Source organism: Mustelus asterias, chromosome 6, assembly GCF_964213995.1.
Source record: "Mustelus asterias chromosome 6, sMusAst1.hap1.1, whole genome shotgun sequence".
Taxonomy (NCBI): Eukaryota; Metazoa; Chordata; class Chondrichthyes; order Carcharhiniformes; family Triakidae; genus Mustelus; species Mustelus asterias.
The window spans coordinates 92,515,625-92,539,707 of record NC_135806.1 but is presented as its reverse complement, the minus strand read 5'-3'; the positions used below and the strand labels follow the sequence as shown (position 1 = coordinate 92,539,707).

General features: G+C 42.8%; 1 protein-coding gene across 4 annotated transcripts in view; it reads left to right on the top strand.

Moving 5' to 3' along the window:
• Positions 1-24,083, top strand: part of rgmb (repulsive guidance molecule BMP co-receptor b) — a 169,437-nt gene that overhangs the window by 6,674 nt on the left and 138,680 nt on the right. The window contains exon 1 of one of the 4 annotated variants that reach the window (XM_078214729.1): positions 2,296-2,371. The exons of the other annotated variants lie outside the window; for them this stretch is intronic. The gene's annotated coding sequence lies outside the window, so the exon portion shown is untranslated. Of the gene's footprint in view, positions 1-2,295; positions 2,372-24,083 lie in introns of those variants that run through there. 4 annotated transcript variants of the gene reach the window in all.

Here is a 24,083-nt window from a genome sequence, read left to right as displayed (position 1 = left end):
TCCTAACCTCAGTAGCACGTGGCACAGGGAGTAATCCTGAGATTGCAGCCTGGAGATGCTGCTTTTTAACTTTCTACTCAACTCCCAAACAATCACTCAGCTGGGCAGTGGTGGGCTTTTCCCGAGACCAAGGATAAGGGGGCAGAGGGACCTCCCTGCTCCCACCCAGGAAACCCACAAACCAACTCTTAAGAGGATTTGCTTTTTGGGCTTCTTGCATGGTCAGTCCCCTACCCCACTGCTGGGTGAATACCAGTGGTGGTGGGATGAGGTTCTAAAGTCCTTAATGCCCACCTAAGCGCTTCGGTTAGAGGTAAGACAGGAAGGCCATCCATGGTCCTTTCTACTACTAACTTAATCAGGGCAGAGGTGGGAGGGTGGCATCTTCCTGCCCAATTAAATGCCCCTCCTGTGGCATGGTGGCACAGTGGTTAGCACTGCTGAATTGCAGCGCCAGGGACCCGGGTTTGATTCCGGCCTTGTTTGACTTTCTGTTTGGAGTTTGCACATTCTCCCTGTGTCTGTGTGGGTTTCCACTGGGTGCTCCGGTTTCCTCCCATGGCCCAAAGATGTGCAGATTAGGTGGATTGGCCATAGTAAATTTCCCCTCAGTGTCCCAAGGTGTGTAGGTTAGATGTAGGGTAAATGTGTGGGGTTACAGGTACAGGGTGGGGAAGAGGGTCTGTCAGTGAGTCGGTACAGATTCAATGGGTCAAATGGCTCCTTCTGCACTGCAGTTTTAGTTTATTTATTATTGCCACAAGTAGGTTTGCATTAACACTGCAATGAAGTTATTGTGAAAATCCCCTAGACACCACACTCCGGTGCCTGTTCAGGTACACTGAGGGAGAATTTAGCATGGCCAATTCACCTAACCAGCAAGTCTTTTGGACTGTGGGAGGAAACCGGAGCACCCTGAGGAAACCCATGCAGACATGGGGAGAACATGCAAACTCCGCACAGACAGTGACCCAAGCTAGGAATTGAACCCGGGTCCCTGGCGCTGTGAGGCAGCAGTGCTAACCATGCCACCCTGTAGGGATTCTATTAAACTCGCCACGGAGAAAGGCATTCTAAATTTGTAGAGCTTTGTTTAGTCAGTCTAAAAATGTCAGTTGCTGGCATGGCTGATTTTTCAGGTGGTGGGAGACTTTCATTTCAATCTGACTTGCTGTCCATGTGGTGAAGAATGTTCCACAATGCTGGGAAGTTTAAAGCTTCAGGATTTTGACCCAGCCTAAACCCTGCTGAAGGGGCCCTTTGCTGGTGGGGGAGTGATTGGGGTGGAGCGCGAGGATGGGAATTGGGGTGCTGGGTGGCAGACGGTGTTTTGTTCTGTGAAAGCAGAAAAACAGGAATGTTCATTGACTCGACATTTGACTCGACAACACCACACCTCTGCCCACCCCATCCCTGCCCTGAGTTTGTTCCAAACCTCCTTTTACAAATTACCTTTGTTACTTCAGCGCGCTGTCGCGTGCTTTCCTTCGGCGCGCCATTTTTCTGGAAATATTCATCTTTATAAAATAAGGTGCCACAGTTCTATTTGTTTCTCTTTTTTTCTCAGCAATCCCGAGAGCAATTAGTGATGGGCAACAAGAATTGGGTAAGAAGTTTAACAACACCAGGTTAAAGTCCAACAGGTTTATTTTGTGGCTTTTGCTACCAAATAAACCTGTTGGACTTTAACCTGGTGTTGTTAAACTTCTTACTGTGTTTACCCCAGTCCAACGCCGGCATCTCCACATCATAACAAGAATTGGCCCAGACAGTGATGCTCACATTTCATGAAAACATTAAAAAAAGTGTCTGGCAGTCCATCCAGCAGTAAGATCTTTTAACAATCCCAACTGTGCAGTTCACATTTTTATGGTGCAGCGCGCTGTCCAGTCTCTGGTTAGTGATTTGTCACACCGTGAGCTCTCCCCAATACATTCCACATGACTCGATGGTGTGATGATTAATAATTTTTCGTGACACCAACTCACGATGGACATTTTAGCAGACTGCTCTCTTTCATTTAAGATGTTTTCGTTGGTAGAAAATAAATATTCCGTGTCCTGGTTAATGTTCCTCCTCCCAAGTAATACCACCAGGGGAAGAAAAAGTTTATAATAAAAACAGAAAGTGCTGAAAAACCTCAGCAAGTCTGGCAGCATCAGAGGAGAGAGAAACAAAGTTAGTGTTTCAAGTCCAATATGACTTCTTCGGAACTGGTAGAAAACATTTAACTGGTCATTCACCTGTTTGGTTTACACTGCTGGCACTAAACAGTTGTCATTGTTGCTGACTTAACAGTAGTTGTTCCACTCCTGATGTGCCTAGAATTATAAAGTGTCATAGAACTGAAGCAGTCTTTTTGGTCTATAAGGTTTTTTAGCCACTGGGTCTATCAGATTTGGCAGTTGGGTAACAGGTTTTAAAATTCACTTCATTGAATTGGGAATCTCTTGCTGTGATGGATCAGGAGCCTTAAGTCATAGATTGGAAAGAGAGTTGCAACACAATGGTACGAACTAGCTAATTGGGTGTGTTAAGAGACTAGTATTGTAATGCAGGCAAAATTGCCAGAGTTTGTTGGGAACTTGGTCTTTTGTTTAAAATGTCTTTGTTTAAGTTGAATTGTTACTTATTTTAGTGATCAGTGTGAAACGCTAACCATAATTTTGGGCCCATTTTGCCACCAGCTCTCTTGTCGCACAAGGTCTGTTTTTAGACCTAGTTATCTAAGTTGTCCCATCAGTTTGGCTGGAGTTGAGGATTTGTCTGTGAGAGAAGTTGTGATGGAACAGCTTATCTTACCAGCAGGAATGTTTACTGAGAATTGGTGCTTACCTCTCTTTTGGATACGGTGATAATATAACGACATTCTTTTTGCATGATTTGTGGAAATTGAAGTTCTTTTAACTGATTCGCTCGCAACTTTCCTACTATTTCCAGGCGGGTTTCCTGTGATAAATCACCCGACCTTCAATGATGGTTTGTCACAGTTTCTGCTCTCTGTGGGCAGACACTCTCTGCCGTCCCATACAGCATCTTCCCTGGTGACATCCGCGGCGACTCGACCTAAACTAAAACGGCAGAATTTCCAGAAGACCTCCCATCACCGTTTCCTGCCCCTTCTGTGCGAGTCAAGTACTGTCCTACCATCTGGACAACAAATTTCAGCCTAAAACATTTTAAGAAGGTTACGAATAGTTTAAAAACAGCTTTACCTGGTATGGAGTAAACTGACTATTCAGGGAAATGCTGCTATGAAGGCAATAAATATTGAACTCGCAGGCTGACCTTTGCAGGCTCTGAGTAAGGTCGCCTGTGGGTTGTTAGGTCAGGTCACTTGTTGAATATTTATGGCCTTTAATGAGTTTCCACTGTGCCACTGCAGTGTTACCACACTTTCATTACTGCTGGTGGATCTGGCACAGGCTGCTTGTGTTCCACTTGAAAGCTTTTGCAGTTGAACACATTGGTAGCATAAGATGTTTACTTGAGCCCCACAGAGCTTACTGTCACATTATGCCATATTCAGAAAAAGACTCGCTGAGCTGGAACAGCTTACTCCCAGGAAAGAGCTAACCAAATGTAGCCGCTGCTGTCTTTATCATGATCACGTACCCAGTGCCATTTCCGTACTGAATGTAAAGTGGTATGTTTCATTCTAATGTTGAAAATTTACTGATTTGATGTACCTGATTGTGGTTATTGGCCAACAAGAAGTATCAATAAAATATTTGTGATCAATATGTAATCCTGCGATACCGCTGAGCTTTATGAGGTATCAGGGTGACTGGCAGGTGATGCTTGCATATTTGAATATGTTTCCAAATCCTTCATGGGCTAACTACTGATATTAGTAACCATGGTAACACCACATGCAAAAGCCCCTGTTATCTAGGCAGCATCTGTAAGGCATTTTGTCTCCGCGGATAATGATTCCGCTTCCAAATTTTATTTTTAAAGTAATGACCGATTTGCTGTATCCTGAGCATGTGCAATGTCTTTCCTGTGCTCCTTGTCCAAGTGCAACCAGATGCAGACTGAAGCTATTTTCCCATACTGATCAACAGCACCCATTCTTCTCCATCTTCTACAGTGATGGCATTAAAGGGAAAGGATGGGCAGACTTGCATTTATTATTATGTCTCAAAGGGACATCTAATGATTTTCTCAAAGTGAATTATTTTGTGGTCGAAAGTGGCATCCATTTTACACATAGAAAATGTTTCTGTCATTTTCTGCAAAAAAGGCCATGTAAGGTCAACAGAACCATTCCAGCTCAAATTATGAATAATGCAACAAATGCCTTACAAAAAAACAGAGGTACAAAGTCAACATTATTTACAAAGTTGGGTGACATTATGAAGGTATGGCTCATCATTGAACCTTGTGACTTGTTGCCAGTTATTTATAACAGACAAAAATGAATAGCAAATATCCTATTTTAACTGACATAATACTATGTCATAGCTGTATTAAAAAAAAAAATTACCCAACAAGTGTTTCAAGATCACATAGTACTGCAATATGATGAATATCGTTAAAGCCATTCAGAAGTGTGCACCCAGACAGTGCATGTCACAGAGTGATCAAACATTGTTAACTTTGTGATTTTCCTTCGGGGAGTTCCACTCAAAGCAAAGAATTAGTATTGATGTGTCAATTTTAAGTAGGAAGAGGAAAGTGACCGATTTATTTCTTTGGGACCTGTGCAGAAAGGCATTAAAGATTTAACTAAGGCAGGAGTTATGCTTCATTTTGTATTCGAGCCGTTGCCATACAAATCTTTAAAGAGCTCGTGAACATTCAGTTCTTATTTCAATAGACCTTGTGAAGAAAGGATTCACATCCTGTGTTGCTCTATATCACTGTGAGTGTGTCTGCTTGAACAATCAAAACATTACTGGTATTTTGAAGACTTGGATGAAACTGTCATCTGTTCATTCACTTTCCTTCTCTGTTGAGGAAATGGGCATCAGTTACAAGAAAGAAAAAAGCAAAGCTAGAAATATCCACAATAAAAAGCAGGCAAGCACTTGAGTAGACAGCTCTTAGAAAAATAGAGCCCTTCATCAAGATACTGGAAAACTTCTAAATGCATGCAATATATGTGTTCATTCTGCATTTAGAGTTTTGATGTTTAGGTTTGTCAGAGAATACCAATAGCCAAGTCAAATGAAAAAAAACACTGTAAAATCAGGCACTCTGAGAACCTTACTCAGATTAGTTTAGAGTCTGACTTTATAAATTAAACCTTGAAGTGTGAGGCAGCTAGAGCCACATTTCCATTCACTTGGACTTGTTTCCTTCAAAAAGGCATGGGAGAGAATTTTCTCTGTTGTAATTGGGACACTGAATCCCCGGACACTGCAAAGAGGGAAAAGATTTTGGGCCCCATTTGCCTTAATATTAACCCTTGATGATGGCCAGGAGAGGTCAGGAGTTCAAAGTGAAAAATTAGGGAACACATCCCAACCTATTGCTATTTTATCATTGGTGAATGTTCAAAGTGCCTCAACGTCCTGCTGTGGAGAGATGGATCCTTATTAATATTTTTAAATCTAACTTCCACAGAGCTTCAGGAGCCTGATTTTAAATGACTGATGCTCTGAGGATTTCCTGGGGTTTGGGAAGCCTGGAAGTGAAAGGGAGGGAGTCTACAAGGTAGTGCCTTTTATAGCAGTGCAAGGAGGAAGGGCAATGCTGTTCCTGGCACCCTTATGGAAGCCTTTGGCCTTGCCCACCCAAGGCTCAATATCCAGCCTCTTTGTTCTGTTGTCCTCTCTTCTTTCTGTGCTACTATCATGGCCGACCTACATCCCACCCCTCCTCCCCCAATTGCCAGAGACCATCCCCAAGGGATCCTTGTTGCGCACCCCTCCCAGTGGTTTACCATCCCCTCCCAGTGGTTTACCACCCCGTCTCCCAGGATTGCGGCTGTTCAGCAGGAATTGGGAACAAGAAATGCTAATAAGGTGCTGCTTTTTAGTTCAGCAGGAGGCCTGTGTCCCAAGCCATGCCAAATTCTATGGCCTTTCTTGTGTTTCCCCCACACCCTCCTCACATTTCAGTAAATAACAGTGTCCTTGTGTCAAGTGTCTGACCCTCATTACAGGCCGGAAATTTCCTGAGGGGAATTGAATTAAGCTTTACTGGGCCTATAGTAGAGCGAAGGCCCAGCGTTGGAAATTAAATGAGACAGGAAGGACTGTTCCAAATTATTTTTTGAAATAAAGAGTGCGGTCTATGCTGGGCCTCTGTTGGGACTATCGGGTTTGTGGGTAAGATGTGGGGCGAAGTTGGAGACTGGGCTGGGAACAACCCAAGAATAGAAAGTAGCTGCAGACCTTTTACTTCTAGACTTCAATTTTATTTTCCAAAATTGTACTTTGTTCATAAAATTTGTAAAACTTAAAAATTCAAATTTGATACTATATCAAGTGTGAAACCAATCAGTTTCCTTCAGCATGATACACAAGGTGCCTCACTACATTTGCCATTAGTATTATATTTACCATGTAAGTTCATGTCAAACATTCTCCAGTGCAGACAGCTCGAGGGCTTCTACAAGGTTCCAGCCCCTCGGAGCTTTAAGCAGTAGCCTTTCCCCATTGGGCCTTTGTGGCGGCTGCCCCAAGCTTTATTTTGTCCTTCATTCAGCCAGTAATCCTGGACCTTGGAATATGCCAGCTTGCAATATTCAGTTATCACAGCTCTTTATACTGGAAGACCAGCAAGATTAGTGAGCATCTTTCACCAAGTTGATGGTGCACCAGCAGGAGATGATGTTGTGGAGTTGTGCGTCTCTGGAAACAATATAGAGCACTGAGTCCTGCATTACTGAACAACTCCGGATGAACCGCCACACAAACCATTGCATTTTTTTCCAGTCCTACATTGAAAAGGCACATTCCAGAAGAAGGTGGGCAATGGTTTTTTCCCCCCACCGCAGCTACGTTGAGGGAGAATCTAGAAGTGAAGGAAGGAAGGCCCTTCTCATCAACAGCAGGCTACGTCTTGGTGGTAGTTTGAAAGTTCTGGTGATATGGCATTCTGCCAAATGACTTTGACAGTTCGCTCAGGGAACCATCTGGAAGGATCCACCATCTTCCTTTCATGTAAAGCCTTAAATAGGTTGTGTGCAGAAAACTGCCAAATGAACTTGTGATCAAAGGTATTTTTCTGCACAGACTTTGCCATGAGGGACGACGGTACTGTATGGTCCAACTGATTGGAGCATTCTGTGGCAGTGTGTCCAGACCCAACCTTTGCAAGAGTTGGGACAAATAGAACATCAGACCTTGGTGTTTTTGGTACTGAGGGTCATGCACTGCTTGATGCTTCCACACGCAAAAGTAGCCATCAAGGCAGCTCTGAAGAACAGCCATATGGACTCAACATTAACTCTGTTTCTCTGTCCATAGATGTCAGACTCCTGACTCTTTTCAGCATTTTGTATAATTAGGAATCAAGGTGAGGTTGGGGAAGCTTTTTTCCCTCTAAATCTAGACATTTTTATGTTGTGTCTCTGTAGACACTATCCATTTTTGGTCTCCAGTTAAAGTGGAAGATGGCTCAAATGATTGCCATGGTAGAACTGTCGGGTATGAGCAAGCCTGCACAATGTAGAGCAGAAATGAGAGTGCGTCTTGTCTGCAGTGGGGAGGGGACATTGCTTCCACATCCCTAGTTTCTGTTTCACCATGCCTTTACACTCCTTCCACGTTTTTACCTATATCCTGGCCTGTCCGAACCAGACCCCCAGAACCTCAAGTTGTTCGACCTGATGGTGAAGGATAAAGGATCAGTTGGCCCACTTCTCAAAGAATATCATTTCACTATTGACCAGTTCAAATTGATTGCAGATGTTCATTAGTCTACACACCAACAATGGATCACAGCAGGAGCCTTGTTCACTACCAGCAGCCCATAGGCTCCAAGGTTGGCAGCCAGGTATACTCATGTTTGTGCCATACTAGGATTTTGATAATACTCTTTTGGGGTCTTATGTTGGTCTGAAGTAACTGATGGATTTTGAGTTTCTGCTGGTGGGAAAATTTACAGTTAAGGCAACTATTTGCGAAGAACTGGTGTTACTGGATTTTGTTACTTTAAAGGTACCGTAAAGTGTGGGTTCAAGGAACTGTATTTGTTTTAATTGCACTCTGCTTTAAAGAAATAACAAAAAAGGTTGAGCTCTGCAGCTTGAACTTCATATGACATCTTATCTTTACCATGGTAGGTTTAATTGATTAACCAAATAGGTAGGGCAGGACATCTTTATTAGAGGAAAACCTTTTTTCTTCTGATATTATGGTAGGAAGTGTTGTTAACATTTGTTTTTAAAGGCTTAAGTGTCCATGGAACTTGGGTTAAAATGTGTTGATGTGAATGTTTACGATAGGTTTATATTATTGATAAGAGGATATAACTTTGTTTGTTTGTACAGCTGATTTGCATCTACAAAGATTTGTTCACAATGGAATGTACCTTCAGGAAATAAGGGATGAATATTTGTATCCAGTCTACAAGACTCTAGTTATGGAGATGGGGTGACGCCAGATGTCACCTTCATCCAATGAAAGCGGGTAATTTAGACTTTGTCCAAATAAAGGATGAGGCGTAGTCAGAAGTAGGGATAAAAGTTGGAAAATCAGTCTTTATTTGTACCGTTTGACCATGGCTTTTGTGGTATAATTCTTCTGAGACACAGACCAATATGTCGTCGCTTTGGAGACAAGAAGAAGATAGGCATTGCTTTGTGCTGGCAGCACTCGAATCCTAGGACCTTGAGGGATAAGAACATTCGATGTGGTCTTCATGCTATTTTGTTATATTTTTGTTAAATATATGTAACATCTTGCTTAATAAATTCTACTTGATTCATAAATACTAGTTATTTGCACCTTGTTAGATCAGGCACAACCGAGGACCCCATTGTTAGAAATTAAGAATTTGGAAATAGATATTTTAAGTCAAAGGATTTCGTACCTCAAAGCTCCTGAAATTTACAGCATCTTCACCTACCCAGACATTCGGAATGTAAGGCCCTGTGATGGCCTGTGATGGTGTAACCACCCAGGCATTCTCTCCTCGGGGTGACTGTGTAAGGCCAGCACAGAAAGGGAGGGAGTGAGAATCTATTTGTCCTGAAAAAGCCGAGTGCATCTTTAAATTTTTCTTCATACTTTTTTGTTAGTAATTATGCAGATCAGGGTCATGGTTAAATCTAATAAATTAATGAATGTATTGGGCCTTAGTTGTTCAATTACAAAATTAGTACAATGAAGGTAAATGACATTTGATTTTAATGCTTTCCTCTTGAGCCCACTTTGTAGCTGCAGGCCTTGAATCAGCTGTTGTTTCTGATTTTCATGCATAATACATTAAACCCATATGGTGGCAGGACTCCAGGATGAGGATGATCCCACGCTTCTTGCTGTGTGAGGGTGAGATAAGGCAAAAAGGGGAAGAGAAGAAACAATCTGAACACTATCAGACTGCAAGAAAAGCTATGGTAAATGTGGGGGCTTGGCGAAGTTTCGCCCAGTGTGAAAGCTGCTTTCTGGTTTTCTTTTGGTCGCTTGTCTATACAAGGAAGAAGTTCCCTTTCTGTCACAGATTGTCTCTTTTTCGGGCTGCCTGGGGTTTCATTTGAAAGTTTGCGGACGCCTGATTGTGCTTTCCTCAGACTGTTTGAAATGATAACAAAAGCAATAATAATATGCCGTGTCAGTGGTGGGGATTAGTGTGCTGTCTTGATTCATCTGCTAGGCTTGTGTTTGCTTATTTTTTGGGATGATCATGATTTTTTTTTAAACTTAGATGAACCTTGCAAACTGGAGTAATGCAATTTGCATCTAAAACCATATCACTTTACTGAAAATGTAACTCTGCAGGAGAAACAATTAACAGCAGATTGTATGTTATGTTATCGTTTATAACCGATTTCTTCTACTTGGATCCTGGCTTTCAACAGAGGAAAAAGTTAAAGTTTATTTATTAGTGTCACAAATAGACTTACACTGCGATGAAGTTACTGTGAAAATCCTCTAGTCGCCACACTCCGACGCTGTTCGGTTACACTGAGGGCGAATTTAGCACGGCCAATGCACCCTAACCAACACATCTTTCAGACCGTTTTCAGCTTCAGGAGGAAACCGGAGCACCCGGAGGAAACCCACGCTGACACAGGGAGAACGTGCAGACTCTGCACGGACAGTGATCCAAGCCGGGAATTGAAACCGGGTCCCTGGCGCTGTGAGGCAGCAGTGCCAATCACTGTGCCACCCCGAACTCCTGCGTTGAAGATATCTTTCAGCAAATCTGACCTATGTCCTTCCACAACCATTTGATATCTTTGTACTTTTATTTGAATAAAAAAGAACTAACGTCTCACTGCCTTGAAATACAAATTCAACAGGCGTATTCGGTAATGTGGGTTCTTATAATCTAACCAAAAGATGGCTGCATTTGTTTGTATTTTGGTTGACAAAGCAGCTGCTAGAGACAAAAACAGCGACAGCAAGGACAATTACCTCATGGAATTTAACTGGGAACAAAAGGGAGATAATTGCCCATTTACTTGTGTGGCAATTTTATTATTATCCTCTGATATTTTGAGGTTGAAATGCTGCATTGGAGAAAGTTCAACATCGTTTTTTGCGAAGAGGATGGGTGATAAGACTAGTGAGGAAGAGGAAAAGATGGGGGATCTCTGCCTCGCATAAGCTTTTCTGCCATCTAGTCTCGGAGGAAGATTGATGACAGCCGTGGGATACTCACGGTCTGTAAGCACAAAGCATTACAAAAATGAGAAATCACAGTAGAATTTTGGCTGCACAATTTCGTTTTTTTTTCAATCTGTTTTCTTGAAATTGAAACAAAGGATGATTGGAAAACAACAGTTAGCGATTGTGCGATATAAGATTAAGATGGTTAATATAAATTGGAAACACAAGGTAAAATAATCAGAGATAAAAGACATTATCTAGTTGCTGTTGCACTCATGAAGCTGAAACATTTATCATTTACTCAGTTAGGCACCAAGTGCAGGTGCACTAATCTGTAAAAATCCTTCTAAACGACGCTTTGTTAAAGAATTAAAATGTCGTCATTATTATGCAATTAACATATCTTCTACTGGGATGCTTTGTATGGAAGTCATTTGCAAGCATTTTCTGGAATTTGGGATCCCGAAGCAAATTTTCCATCTGTGGCGCACTTGAAACGGGCCGATGAGCCCACTCCATGGCTTCAACAAGAGAGGCAGCTGTGAAAGCAAACCTTTGCAGTGGAGGTCACTTGGATAAGTTGATGTTTTAAATGTCTGAAGCTACAGACATGATCGCTTTGTTTTCTTTTTTGCGTCGCTTTTTCTTTTAAAGGAAATAAGTAGGGAGCAGCAAGCTAGTTACCCGACCAAATAATTTTCCGTTCCCAGCTGACCCAGCACTGTAACACAATACAATTTGTTTTACATCTAAAGATGGTGACCCAGTGTAGTCAAGTGCTCAGTTATGTAGCTGACTTTTCCATAGTTTTACTTGGACGCCTACCAGAAATGCAGACATAAGAGGTTGTGATTGAAAAAATGTATTTATAAAGATGCAATTTTACACTTGGGGTAACCTGATAGTTTAAAACTGTTCAGAAGATCATGTGTTTATCCAGATAGATGGTTATTAATGGCTTCATGTTTGCAATTAGTAAGAATTGGAATACACTACAAACTCACGTAGTTAAATGTTATCATATGTATATTACACTGATATATTAAATAGTTGTATGTAATAATATTTATTCCCATAAATGTATTTCTAATTAAAATCATTCCAGCAGCTATACTCCCACACCTGACATAATATTGCAAAATATGTGTTCTGTATTCTAAATACAGGATTGTTTCAGTGTCTGTACAATACTGTGTATGTACAAAGCTGCAAAAAACTGAAGCGATTAAGCTCCTGACCAAATGCCGCAAACACATCTGCAATAATCATTATGTCAGATCAGCTTGGAAAAACTCTGACGATTAAGCTGGAAGATTGTGGATTCAAGGACTTGAACATATGGAAATAGAACCAAAAGTCTATTTAAACACTATCATTTGTGGACAGATAGAGCAAAATACCCTTAAATTGCAGGTTAGTTGTAGCTTTGAAACTTCTCCCAGTTTAGTTTGAAAATTAATATTTATTTGAAATCTTTATTTCTTATCAGGGGATAAACAATTTTAAGTCGTAGGCCATTGAATTCCTGAATCTTGTTCTGCCATTCTGGCTGATCTGTACCTTAACTTCATTGAGACATCTACAATGTATATAACTGATCCCCTCCTCACCTACTAAAAATAACTTAGGGGGCAAAATTTGTTCACAATGCCACGCAGACTATGTTGATCCATTAGGGGCGAGCTAGCATCAGTGATATCAACAAAAAACGCTGTGCAGTTAACAGCCTGCGACATTGCCTGCCACTTAAAACAGAGTTCTGCTAACACGTTTTTTTCCCCTCTGTTGATCTCTCTTGAAAATGTGAATTGTCCTGGCATCCACTGGCTTTAGGGAAGGGAGTTCCAGATTCTCACTTCATGTGAAGGCTTCATTGTTTTACTCTTTGAAGGCTTAGAACTAATTTTAAGTTTGTGCCCATTGTTCTGGATTTTCCTGCAAGAGGAAGAAGCTTTTCTGGATCTGTCCTGTGTTGTACCCCCTCCAAAGTCAAATCCTTTCTAAGTTGCAGTGCCCAATACGGCAGGCTGTACTACAGATGGAGTCTGACCAAGACTCTGTGCAATGGAAGATGATGGCTTCCTTTTTGTATTTCAGCCCCCTTCATATAAAGGACAACATTCCATCAGCTTCTTTAATTACGTTTTGTACCTGTGCACACGAGTTTTTTAAGATTTAAGAAATAGGAGCAGGAATAGACAGTTCAGCCCTTTGAGCCCACTCCGATATTCAGTGAGATCATGGCTAATCTTCTGCTTCAACACCACCTTCCTGCACTATCCCTGTCTCCCTTGATGTTTTTAGTATCTAGAAATGTATCAATCCCAGTCTTGAACCTACTCAACAACTGAGCCTCTACCCTTTGAATGAAGAAATTCCTCCTCATTTCAGCCCGAAGTGACCTGCCTCTTATTCTGAGAATGTGTCCCCTTGTTCTAGACACCCCAGCCAGGAAAAACATCCTTTTTGCATCTATCCTTTTGGGCCCTGTAAGAATTGTATATTTGAATGAGATCTCATTCTTTTAAACTCCAGAGAATAAAGGTCCAGTCTCTTTAATTGTTCCTCATAGGACAAACCTTCCATCTCAGGAATTAATTTTGTGGACCTTTGTTGCACTCCCTCAAAGACCTTCCTGGGGTAAGGAGACTAAAATCGTACACTTTGGTATGGTCTCACCCAGGCTCTATAATTGTAGTAAGATATCTTTACTCCTATACTCAAATCCTCTTGCAATAAAGGCCAACATACCATTTGCCTTCTTATTTGCTTGCTGTACCTGCATATTAGCTTTCAGTGACTCGTGAACAAGGGCACCCAAGTCCCTTTTGGAGTTCAACACTTTCTAGCCTCCCGCCATTTAAGAAATACTCTGCCTTTCTGTTCTTCCAACCAAAATGGATAACCTCATATTTCCCCACATTGTATTCCATCGGCCAAATGCTTGCCTATTTGCTTAGCCTGTCCAAATCCCCGTGAAGCTTCTTTGCGCCCTTCTCACAATTCACACTTCCACCTGGATTTGTGTCATCTGCAATCTTGAAAATATGACCCTTAATCCTCACATCTAAGTCATTGATATAGGTTGTGAATAGCTGGGGCCCAAACACTGATCCTTGCAGTACCCCACTAGTCACAGCCTGCCAACCTGAGAATGACCCATTTATTCCTACCCTGTTTTCTGCCCATTAACCAGTTCTCAATCCGTGCCAGTATATTTTCCTCAGTTCCACGTTCTTTTTTACTAACTTCTTGTGTGGCACCTTATCAAAAGCTTTCTGAAGATCTAAATATACCACATTCACCAATTCTCCCTTATCTTTTCTGCTAGTTACATCCTCAAAAATCTCTCAGCAGGTTTGTTAAACATTATTTCCCTTTCATAAATCCACGTTGACTCTGCCCAATCCAACCATTATTTTCTACATATTGCGAAAAAAGAGACATGTCGAAGCTTTTTGTCTTGCACTCATCAGGACATTTTGCAAAATACTGAGATAAGGAGAAAGCAACAATTAATACACAGGAATAAAAACAAATGCTGGATAAACGCAGCAGGTCTGACAGTATCTGTGGACAGAGAAACAGAGTTAATGTTTCGAGTCCATATGACTTGTTCAGAGCAGAAAATTGATAGAAATGGGATGGATTATATAGTTGGAAAGGGGGGCGGAGGAGGTGGAGCAGAACTGGAGGTCAGGGATAGGGAAAGCGAGATTGATAAAGATGTCATGGACACAAGACAAAGGGAGTGTTAACGGTGGAATTGAGAACTAAAGAAGGTGCTGATAGTGGCATAAAGGTAAAATATCGGTTGAGGAAAAGGACAGACATGTCAGAAGCGCTATTTTTGATGTGGCATCATCGGAATAAATGTGATGGAGGCCGAGAAGCTGGGGGAATGGGATGGAGTCCTTACAGGAAGCAGAGTGTGAGGAGCTGTAGTCGCGGTGGCTGTGGGAGTTGGTGAGTTTGTAATGAAATTTGGTGGTCAATCTATTGCCAAAAATGGAGACAGGTTAAGGAAGGGAGGGAGGCGTTGGAGATGGACCATGTGAATGTGAGAGAGGGCTGAGAGAGAACTTCCCTTTCCTACCTTGACCCCTCTTTTTTTTCAGAAATGCTCAAGACGACTATCTTCTGAGTGTCCTGTTGTCACATCCCTTATATAGTCTAGCATTTTCCATACTGCTAATGTCACGCCAACAGATCTGTAGTTCCCCATTTTCTCTCTCCATCCTTTCTTAAATAGTGGGGTTAAATTTGCTAACTTCCAATCTCCAGGAACCATTCTGGAGTCTATGAAATTTTCAAAGATGACCACCAGTGCATCTACTATCCCCAGAGCCACCTCTTCCAACACTCTGGGATGTAGACCATCAGTTCTGGGGGATTTATCTACTTTTAAGTCCCATTAATTTCTCTGATATTTTTTGTTTGCTGATCTTGCAGCTGGTGGGTTGTGTACCTGGACACCCAAATCCCTGTCCTTTTCCACAGCTTCCAGTCTCTCCATTTGGAAAACACTCTGATGTGACTTCCTTGGATCTGAAGTGGATGACTTCACACTCCCCATTGAACTCCATCGGCATGATTTTGTCCACTCACTTAATCAAAAATTGCAAAGTAGGTTTGCTACTCTTAAGCATGGTGCTCTCTTTCTCTATAACATTAGTTGGCGTGTAGAATCATAATGCGATTTTCATTCTATTAGCGTGCCAAGAAAGCTTTTAGATCTTTGGAACATGAGTTACTTTTTGAAATTATATTTTTACTCTAGTCATTTCCTGATGTGGTGTGAGATGATATTATGTTAGCCAGGTATTCTGCATATCACGTGTATGTTTTTCTTTCGAAAATACCGATGGTAAGCAACTTTTTGGATTTCCTCTTTTGCTAATTTAATTAGTAGTGGAAGGAGGGGAAATAAAAGGTGCTGGAGTCGGCATTAATTATTTAATGTGGTCGTAGCAACATAGCATCTAAAATGATTAAAGCTTTTTTATTTTACTTGGACCATGTATTCTGACATTTTCAAATTTGTTTATGTATTTTTATTCAAACTGTATTCAGGAATATTTCTGATTTTACCACTGTTGATATGATCACTTTCCTTCTCTGGTGAATTTAAAATTTTATCTTTTAAAAGGTTTGCCTGGTCATATCTATTCTCCTGAACCACATTGGTTAATTGTCTTCTTCCTCCTGAAATAGTTTGTCTTTATCTCCTTTCTTAATTATTTTCTGCTTTCATAATACACCAACCACATTTATACATTTCCTATCCCAGCTTCCAGTTCCCCTGACATCTGCTTTTCTTCTCCTTCCCTCACCCACTTCCATGAAAACATTAACGGCCTCAAACTCTAGGTGATTCTCCTCTCACTAACAGACAGCAAAGTTTCTTCGACAATTCAACGCTGGAACCATTTTGGTTGTGAAGATGAAAAATGTTAGTACACACGCATGCTGACCACTCCAATCTTTTTGGTGCTGTTTTGGTGCCGTCTCTGACTGCTTTGTGTTCTCTGCTTGATGTCTGCTCTGGAGTCACATACAGTGGTATGGTAACAAATTGGTTATATGAGTAGACCATCACTAGAAATCAAAGGACGTGAGTTCAAATCCTATCTTAACAGCCTGGAAATTAAAATTCAGTGAATTGCTTTAAAATAAATGTGGAATAAAAAGATAGAATCATTAATGGTGACTACGAAACCGCCTGACTGTTTACTAATCTCCTTCCTAGGAAAGGACTACTGCTGTCCTTACCCAATCCATAGTCAGCCCCCCCCCCCGCCCCCAACCTCCCCACCTCCAACCTCCCCACCTCCTCCCCCAGCCAATATGATGGACTTGTAACTACAATTTGAAAATGCTCAGCAGGCCACTTATTTGTATCAAAACCACTAGGGATGAACAATAAATGCTGGCCTTGCCCCATGAATGAATAAAAAACAATTATCTTTCCTGTTGCTGTTGATCATGCTGTAGCCCTGGTTCTAATAGAGATTGTAAGAAGTTTAACAACACCAGGTTAAAGTCCAACAGGTTTATTTGGTAGCAAAAGCCACACAAGCTTTCGAGGCTCTAAGCCCCTTCTTCAGGTGAGTGGGAATTCTGTTCACAAACAGAATTTATAAAGACACAGACTCAATTTACATGAATAATGGTTGGAATGCGAATACTTACAACTAATCCAGTCTTTAAGAAACAAAACAATGGGAGTGGAGAGAGCATCAAGACAGGCTAAAAAGATGTGTATTGTCTCCAGACAAGACAGCCAGTGAAACTCTGCAGGTCCACGCAACTGTGGGAGTTACAAATATTGTGACATGAACCCAATATCCCGGTTGAGGCCGTCCTTGTGTGTGCGGAACTTGGCTATCAGTTTCTGCTCAGTGACTCTGCGCTGTCGTGTGTCGCGAAGGCCGCCTTGGAGAACGCTTACCCGAATATCAGAGGCCGAATGCCCGTGACCGCTGAAGTGCTCCCCAACAGGAAGAGAACAGTCTTGCCTGGTGATTGTCGAGCGGTGTTCATTCATCCGTTGTCGCAGCGTCTGCATAGTTTCCCCAATGTACCATGCCTCGGGACATCCTTTCTTGCAGCGTATCAGGTAGACAACGTTGGCCGAGTTGCAAGAGTATGTACCGTGTACCTGGTGGATGGTGTTCTCACGTGAGATGATGGCATCTGTGTCGATGATCCGGCATGTCTTGCAGAGGTTGCTGTGGCAGGGTTGTGTGGTGTCTTGGTCACTGTTCTCCTGAAGGCTGGGTAGTTTGCTGCGGACAATGGTCTGTTTGAGGTTGTGCGGTTGTTTGAAGGCAAGAAGTGGGGGTGTGGGGATGGCCTTGGCGAGATGTTCGTCTTTATCAATGACATGTTGAAGGCTCCGGAGGAGATGCCGTAGCTTCTCCGCTCCGGGGAAGTACTGGACGACGAAGGGTACTCTGTCCACTGTGTCCCGTGTTTGTCTTCTGAGGAGGTTGGTGCGGTTTTTCGCTGTGGCGCGTTGGAACTGTTGATCAATGAGTCTAGCGCCATATCCTGTTCTTATGAGGGCATCTTTCAGCGTCTGGAGGTGTCTGTTGTGATCCTCCTCATCCGAGCAGATCCTGTGTATACGGAGGGCTTGTCCGTAGGGAATGGCTTCTTTAACGTGTTTAGGGTGGAAGCTGGAGTAGTGGAGCATCGTGAGGTTATCCGTGGGCTTGCGGTACAGTGAGGTGCTGAGATGACCGTCCTTAATGGAGATGCGCGTGTCCAAGAATGCAACCGATTCCGGAGAGTAGTCTATGGTGAGCCTGATGGTGGGATGGAACTTGTTGATGTCATCATAGAGTTGTTTCAGTGATTGTTCACCATGAGTCCAAAGGAAGAAAATGTCATCGATGTATCTAGTGTATAGCATCGGTTGAAGGTCCCGTGCGGTGAAGAAGTCTTGTTCGAACCTGTGCATGAAGATGTTGGCATATTGAGGTGCAAATTTGGTCCCCATGGCTGTTCCGTGTGTCTGGATGAAGAACTGGTTGTTGAAGGTGAAGATATTGTGGTCCAGGATGAAGCGGATGAGATGTAAAATTGCATCTGGAAACTGGCAGTTGTTGGCGCTGAGCATATGATAATCTAATAGAGATTATCATAGAATCCCTACAGTGCAGAAGGAAGCCATTCAGCCTGCACTGACAGCAATCCCGCCCAGCCCCTATCCCTGCAACTCCACGCATTTACTCTGCTAATCCCCCTAACCTCCACATCCTGGGAGACTAAGGGGTAATTTATCATGACCAATCAACCTAACCCGCACATCTTTGTGGGAGAAAACAGGAGCACCCGGAGGAAACCCACACAGACACAGGGAGAATGTGCAAACTTCACCGGAGAACGTGCAAACACATACAGTCACCTGAGTCCGAAATTGAACCCGGGTCCCTGGCGCTGTGAGGCAGCAGTGCTAACCACTGTGCCGGCCTAGATTATGGAATTCAAAGTCAGCATTTGCGTTCTTTCCCTTCACTGATTTGCAGTTGGCAGGGGCCACTGTAGTGACAGGCAAAACATCTTGAACACTGAGAAAGTAATTGTAACTAACACCAAGAAAGCTAACACTAACAGACACACAAAAGGATTAACAGGAGACCAGTTTCAAAACACTTGGCTGATAATTATGTTACAATTTGGAACCAAATTTATTTTAAAGGAAGAAATGCTTCCGCTACTTTTTAATCAAGGAGTTTAAGATGCTAGCTTGCCATCATAAATTGGTTAAAAACATTAGGACAACCATCTCTGGCCTCCCCAAGTTGGTAATGCATTTGTTACATTTTTCTGTTGATCCAGTTCATAGTAAATGTTGTTAAGTGTGGTATTCTGGAATCTTATAGTCTGATGTCTCCACAGATGTACCCGTTTCGAATGCATTCTAATAATGTGTTTCCACTTTAGCACTGTTTTTAAAAACATCCCAAATAGCACTGCCAGCCATGACCTCGATTTTCAATTTGGCATGGTGTTACGACCAGGGAACTTGTGTCAAGACTTGCCCTTTCTTTTCCACTCATTGATGACAAAGAACTCAGTTCGACCATCTTTCTTGAGTTGAAACACAAAGGGGTTAGTTTGTATTGTGCTTACACACAAGTTTTTATTAAAAAGTGTGGTTCATTGTTTGAGCACTTCGCTGGTGTTTGTGGCTAAAGCAGATTTTTTTTCTATGGTGGTCTTGAAATTCCAGTGGTTGAAGCCAATGTAAACTGCAATTTCTAGAGACAGTCTCTCGTAAACCATTATCCATCTTTTCTAAAAATCAGTGATGTTATCCCTGAGGTTCCATTCGATTGAAATTCTCTACCTCTGATGGATTCCAAACTGTAACAGAGAGATAAGGCTTTGAACGTGAAAGCAGGGGCGAGAGAGAGATGGTGTTATTGGTCCATGCAGACTTCTTCTTGCAGACTGCTCTAAAATATGATGTGGAGATGCCGGCGTTGGATTGGGGTAAGCACAGTAAGGAGTCTCACAACACCAGGTTAAAGTCCAACAGGTTTATTTGGCAGCACAAGCTTTCGGAGTCTCGCTCCTTCTTCAGGTGAGTGAGGAGTTGTGTTCACAAACAGGGCATATAAAGACACAAACTCAATTTACAAGATAATGATTGGAATGCGCGTCTTTACACGTAATCAAGTCTTAAAGGTACAGACAATGTGAGTGGAGAGAGTGTTAAGCACAGGTTAAAGAGATGTGTATTGTCTCCGGCCAGGACAGTTGGTGAGATTTTGCAAGCCCAGGCAAGTCGTGGGGGTTACAGATAGTGTGACATGAACTCAAGATCCCGGTTGAGGCCGTCCTCATGTGTGCGGAACTTGGCTATCAGTTTCTGCTTAGCAATTCTGCGTTGTCGTGCGTCATGAAGGCCGCCTTGGAGAACGCTTACCCGAAGATCAGAGACAGAATGCCCGTGACTGCTGAAGTGTTCCCCAACAGGAAGAGAACACTCCTGCCTGGTGATTGTCGAGCGGTGTTCATTCATCCGTTGCTGAAGTGTCTGCATGGTCTCCCCAATGTACCATGCCTCGGGACATCCTTTCCTGCAGCGTATCAGGTAGACAATGTTGGCCGAGTTGCAAGAGTATGTACCGTGTACCTGGTGGATGGTGTTCTCATGTGAGATGATGGCATCCGTGTCGATGATCCGGCATGTCTTGCAGGGGTTGCTGTGGCAGGGTTGTGTGGTGTCGTGGTCACTGTTCTCCTGAAGGCTGGGTAGTTTGCTGCGGACAATGGTCTGTTTGAGGTTGTGCGGTTGTTTGAAGGCAAGAAGTGGGGGTGTGGGGATGGCCTTGGCGAGATGTTCGTCTTCATCAATGACATGTTGAAGGTTCCAGAGAAGATGTCGTAGCTTCTCCGCTCTGGGGAAGTACTGGACGACGAAGGGTACTCTGTCCGGCGTGTCCTGTGTTTGTCTTCTGAGGAGGTCGGTGCGGTTTTTCGCTGTGGCGCGTCGGAACTGTCGATCGATGAGTCGAGCGCCATATCCTGTTCTTATGAGGGCGTCTTTCAGCATCTGTAGGTGTCTGTTGCGATCCTCCTCATCAGAGCAGATCCTATGTGTACGGAGGGCTTGTCCGTAGGGGATGGCTTCTTTAACGTGTTTAGGGTGGAAGCTGGAGAAGTGGAGCATCGTGGGTTATCCGTGGGTTTGCGATACAGTGAAGTGCTGAGGTGACCGTCCTTGATGGAGATGTGTGTGTCCAAGAATGCAGCTGATTCCGGAAGGTAGGCCATGGTGAGTCTGATGGTGGGATGGAACGTGTTGATGTCATCATATAGTTGTTTCAATGATTGTTCACCATGAACAACCTGGTGTTGTGAGACTTCTGACTGTGCTCTAAAATAACCAGGGTATTGTAATAAACATAATTTCAAATTGGTTTTTCTAATCAACTCGCCTCTCCCAATAGTGATGAGGATTCTACAAAAGGTAGTTGGACAGACCTTGGCTATTGTATGATTGACAGTTTTAAAAGTTTATTTATTAGTGTGACAAATGGGTCTACATTATCACTGAAATGAGGTTACTGTGAAAATCCCCCAGCCGCCACACTCCGGCGCCTGTACGAGTACACCGAGGGATAATTTAGCATGGCCAATGCATCTAACCAGCACGCCACGACTGTGGGAGGAAACTGGAGTACCCGGAGGAAACCCACGCAGACATGGGGAGAACATGCAGACTCCACACACAGTGACCCGAGGCTGGAATCGAAACCGGGTCCCTGGCGCTGTGAGATAGTGAGTTGTCTCATGTGAAAAGATTAAACATGTTAGGCTTGTATCCGTTGGAGTTTAGAAGAGTAAGAGGTGACTTGATTGAAACATATAAGATCCTGAGGGGTCTTGACAGGGTGAATGTGGAAAGGATGTTTCCTTTTGTCGGAGAATCTAGAATTAGGGGCCACTGTTTAAAAATAAGGAGTCATCCCATTTAAAACCAGGATGAGACAAAAAGTTCTTTTCATGCAGAGGATCTTGAGTCTTTGGAACTTTCTTCCTGCAAAGGTTGTGGAAGCAAAGTCTTTGAATGCCTTTAAGGCAGAGGTGGATAGGTTCTTGATAAGCAAGGGGAGTGGCAGGTTGTTGGGGGTAGGCAGGATACAGATTTGAGGTTACTATCAGATCAGCCATGATCTTATTAGATGGAAGAGCAAGCTTGAGGGGCTGAATGGCTCACAGTTGCTCCTTGCTCGTAGGGTCGTCATTTTGCTGACTTGAGAGAAATCGGGGTTTATTAGTCCATGCCATTCAAGGTCTCGATTGGGGATGGTACTGACAGGGCTTCTGCCAAGCAGCTTGGGTAAAGGATGGAGTGGTGATGCAGATAAGAACTAGTAATGTTGATCCAACTCAGTTGGATCTACATTCAGTAATAGCATAGTCCAAGTCAAAGTAATCCAGAAACTTCTGTAATAAGAGCAAAATACTGGGGATGCTACAGACATGAACTCTGTTTCTCTCTCTCGAGAGATGCTGCCTGACCTGCTGAACATTTTCAGCATGTTCTGGTTTTTTTTTCGAGGGACTTCTATCTGACCGTTAATTTTTAATATTGTGCTTGAATCCAGTTTGGTTATTTCCCTCAACCCTCAGCGTTGATTTGATGTTGTTAACAAAAGAAAACCTATATATAAAATTTGCAGATAATTAGAGCATGCATTAACTTCCAATGAAATGCACATTAAAAATTGCACTACCAACATCAAAGCGCTTACATGAGAAATACAAGCATCAAAGCACTTACAAGAGAAATATCGTGATTTTTTTAAGAACAAAATTCATGGTTATATTCTGTTGGGAGTTATGTGATTGCTGAATCATGCTAAAGAAGTTGAGACCTATTAGAAATGTTGACAACAGTATTATATGGGGAAATCTGAAACAGTAACAGCTGCACACCCTTAATTACTACATCTTAGACATACAAATAGGTCATTATGTGGAAAATGGAGAAATGCCGGTCAAACAGAATTTTCTTTTAAAGCGAACTAGCAATTTTTCTTGACATAAAGATCATCAAAATTATTTAAAAATCATACTTTCCCAACCATTGGAAAGGAATTAACAGGTTTCTATGACCTATTTATCTAATTCAGCCTGGTGACTAGTGTGACATTTTATAGAGCGATTACCCATATTAAAAGTAGTTTAGCTCTTGTCAAGATTTATGAGGATGTGTAATATTTTTTGGGTTGCTCTGTGTCATTTGCCTTCTGTTCTACATGGTCCTCCTCCTGCTGTAGAACATACTATAATCATTCCTACTTTCCCTGCACATTTGAGTGCTCGACACACATGAGGACAGGCTTTCACAAGGCTGAGGCCACAAAGCAGAGTAGGAGAACACTGAGGCATCGTAACTGCCTAAGAAGAAACATAGAAACATAGAAAAACTACAGCATAAACAGGCCCTTCGGCCCACAAGTTGTGCCGAACACGTCCCTACCTTCTAGACCTACCTATAACCCTCCATCCTATTAAGCTCCATGTACTCATCCAGGAGTCTCTTAAAAGACCCTATTGAGTTCGCCTCCACCACCACAGACGGCAGCCGATTCCACTCGCCCACCACCCTCTGTGTGAAAAACTTCCCCCTAACATCTCCCCTGTACCTACCCCCCAGCACCTTAAACCTGTGTCCTCTCGTAGCAGACATTTCCACCCTGGGAAAAAGCCTCTGAGAGTTCACCCGATCTATGCCTCTCAACATCTTATACACCTCTATTAGGTCTCCTCTCATCCTACGTCTCTCCAAGGAGAAAAGACCGAGCTACCTCAGCCTATCCTCATAAGGCATGCCACTCAATCCAGGCAACATCCTTGTAAATCTCCTCTGCACCCTTTCAGTCTTTTCCACATCCTTCCTATAGTGAGGCGACCAGAACTGAGCACAGTACTCCAAGTGGGCTCTGACGAGGGTCTTATATAGCTGCATCATTATCCCCGGACTCCTAAACTCAATTCCTCGATTGATAAAGGCCAGCACACCATACGTCTTCTTAACCACCTCCTCCACCTGCGGGGCCGATTTTAGAGTCCTGTGGACCCGGACCCCATGGTCCTTCTGATCCTCTACAGTACTAAGAGTCTTTCCCTTTATATTGTACTCCTTCATCCCATTTGACCTACCAAAATGGACCACGACGTATTTATCTGGGTTGAAGTCCATCTGCCACTTGTCCGCCCAGTCTTTCATCCTATCTGTGTCCCTCTGTAACTTCTGACATCCCTCCAGACTATCCACAACCCCACCAACTTTCGTGTCGTCGGCAAACTTACCAACCCATCCCTCCG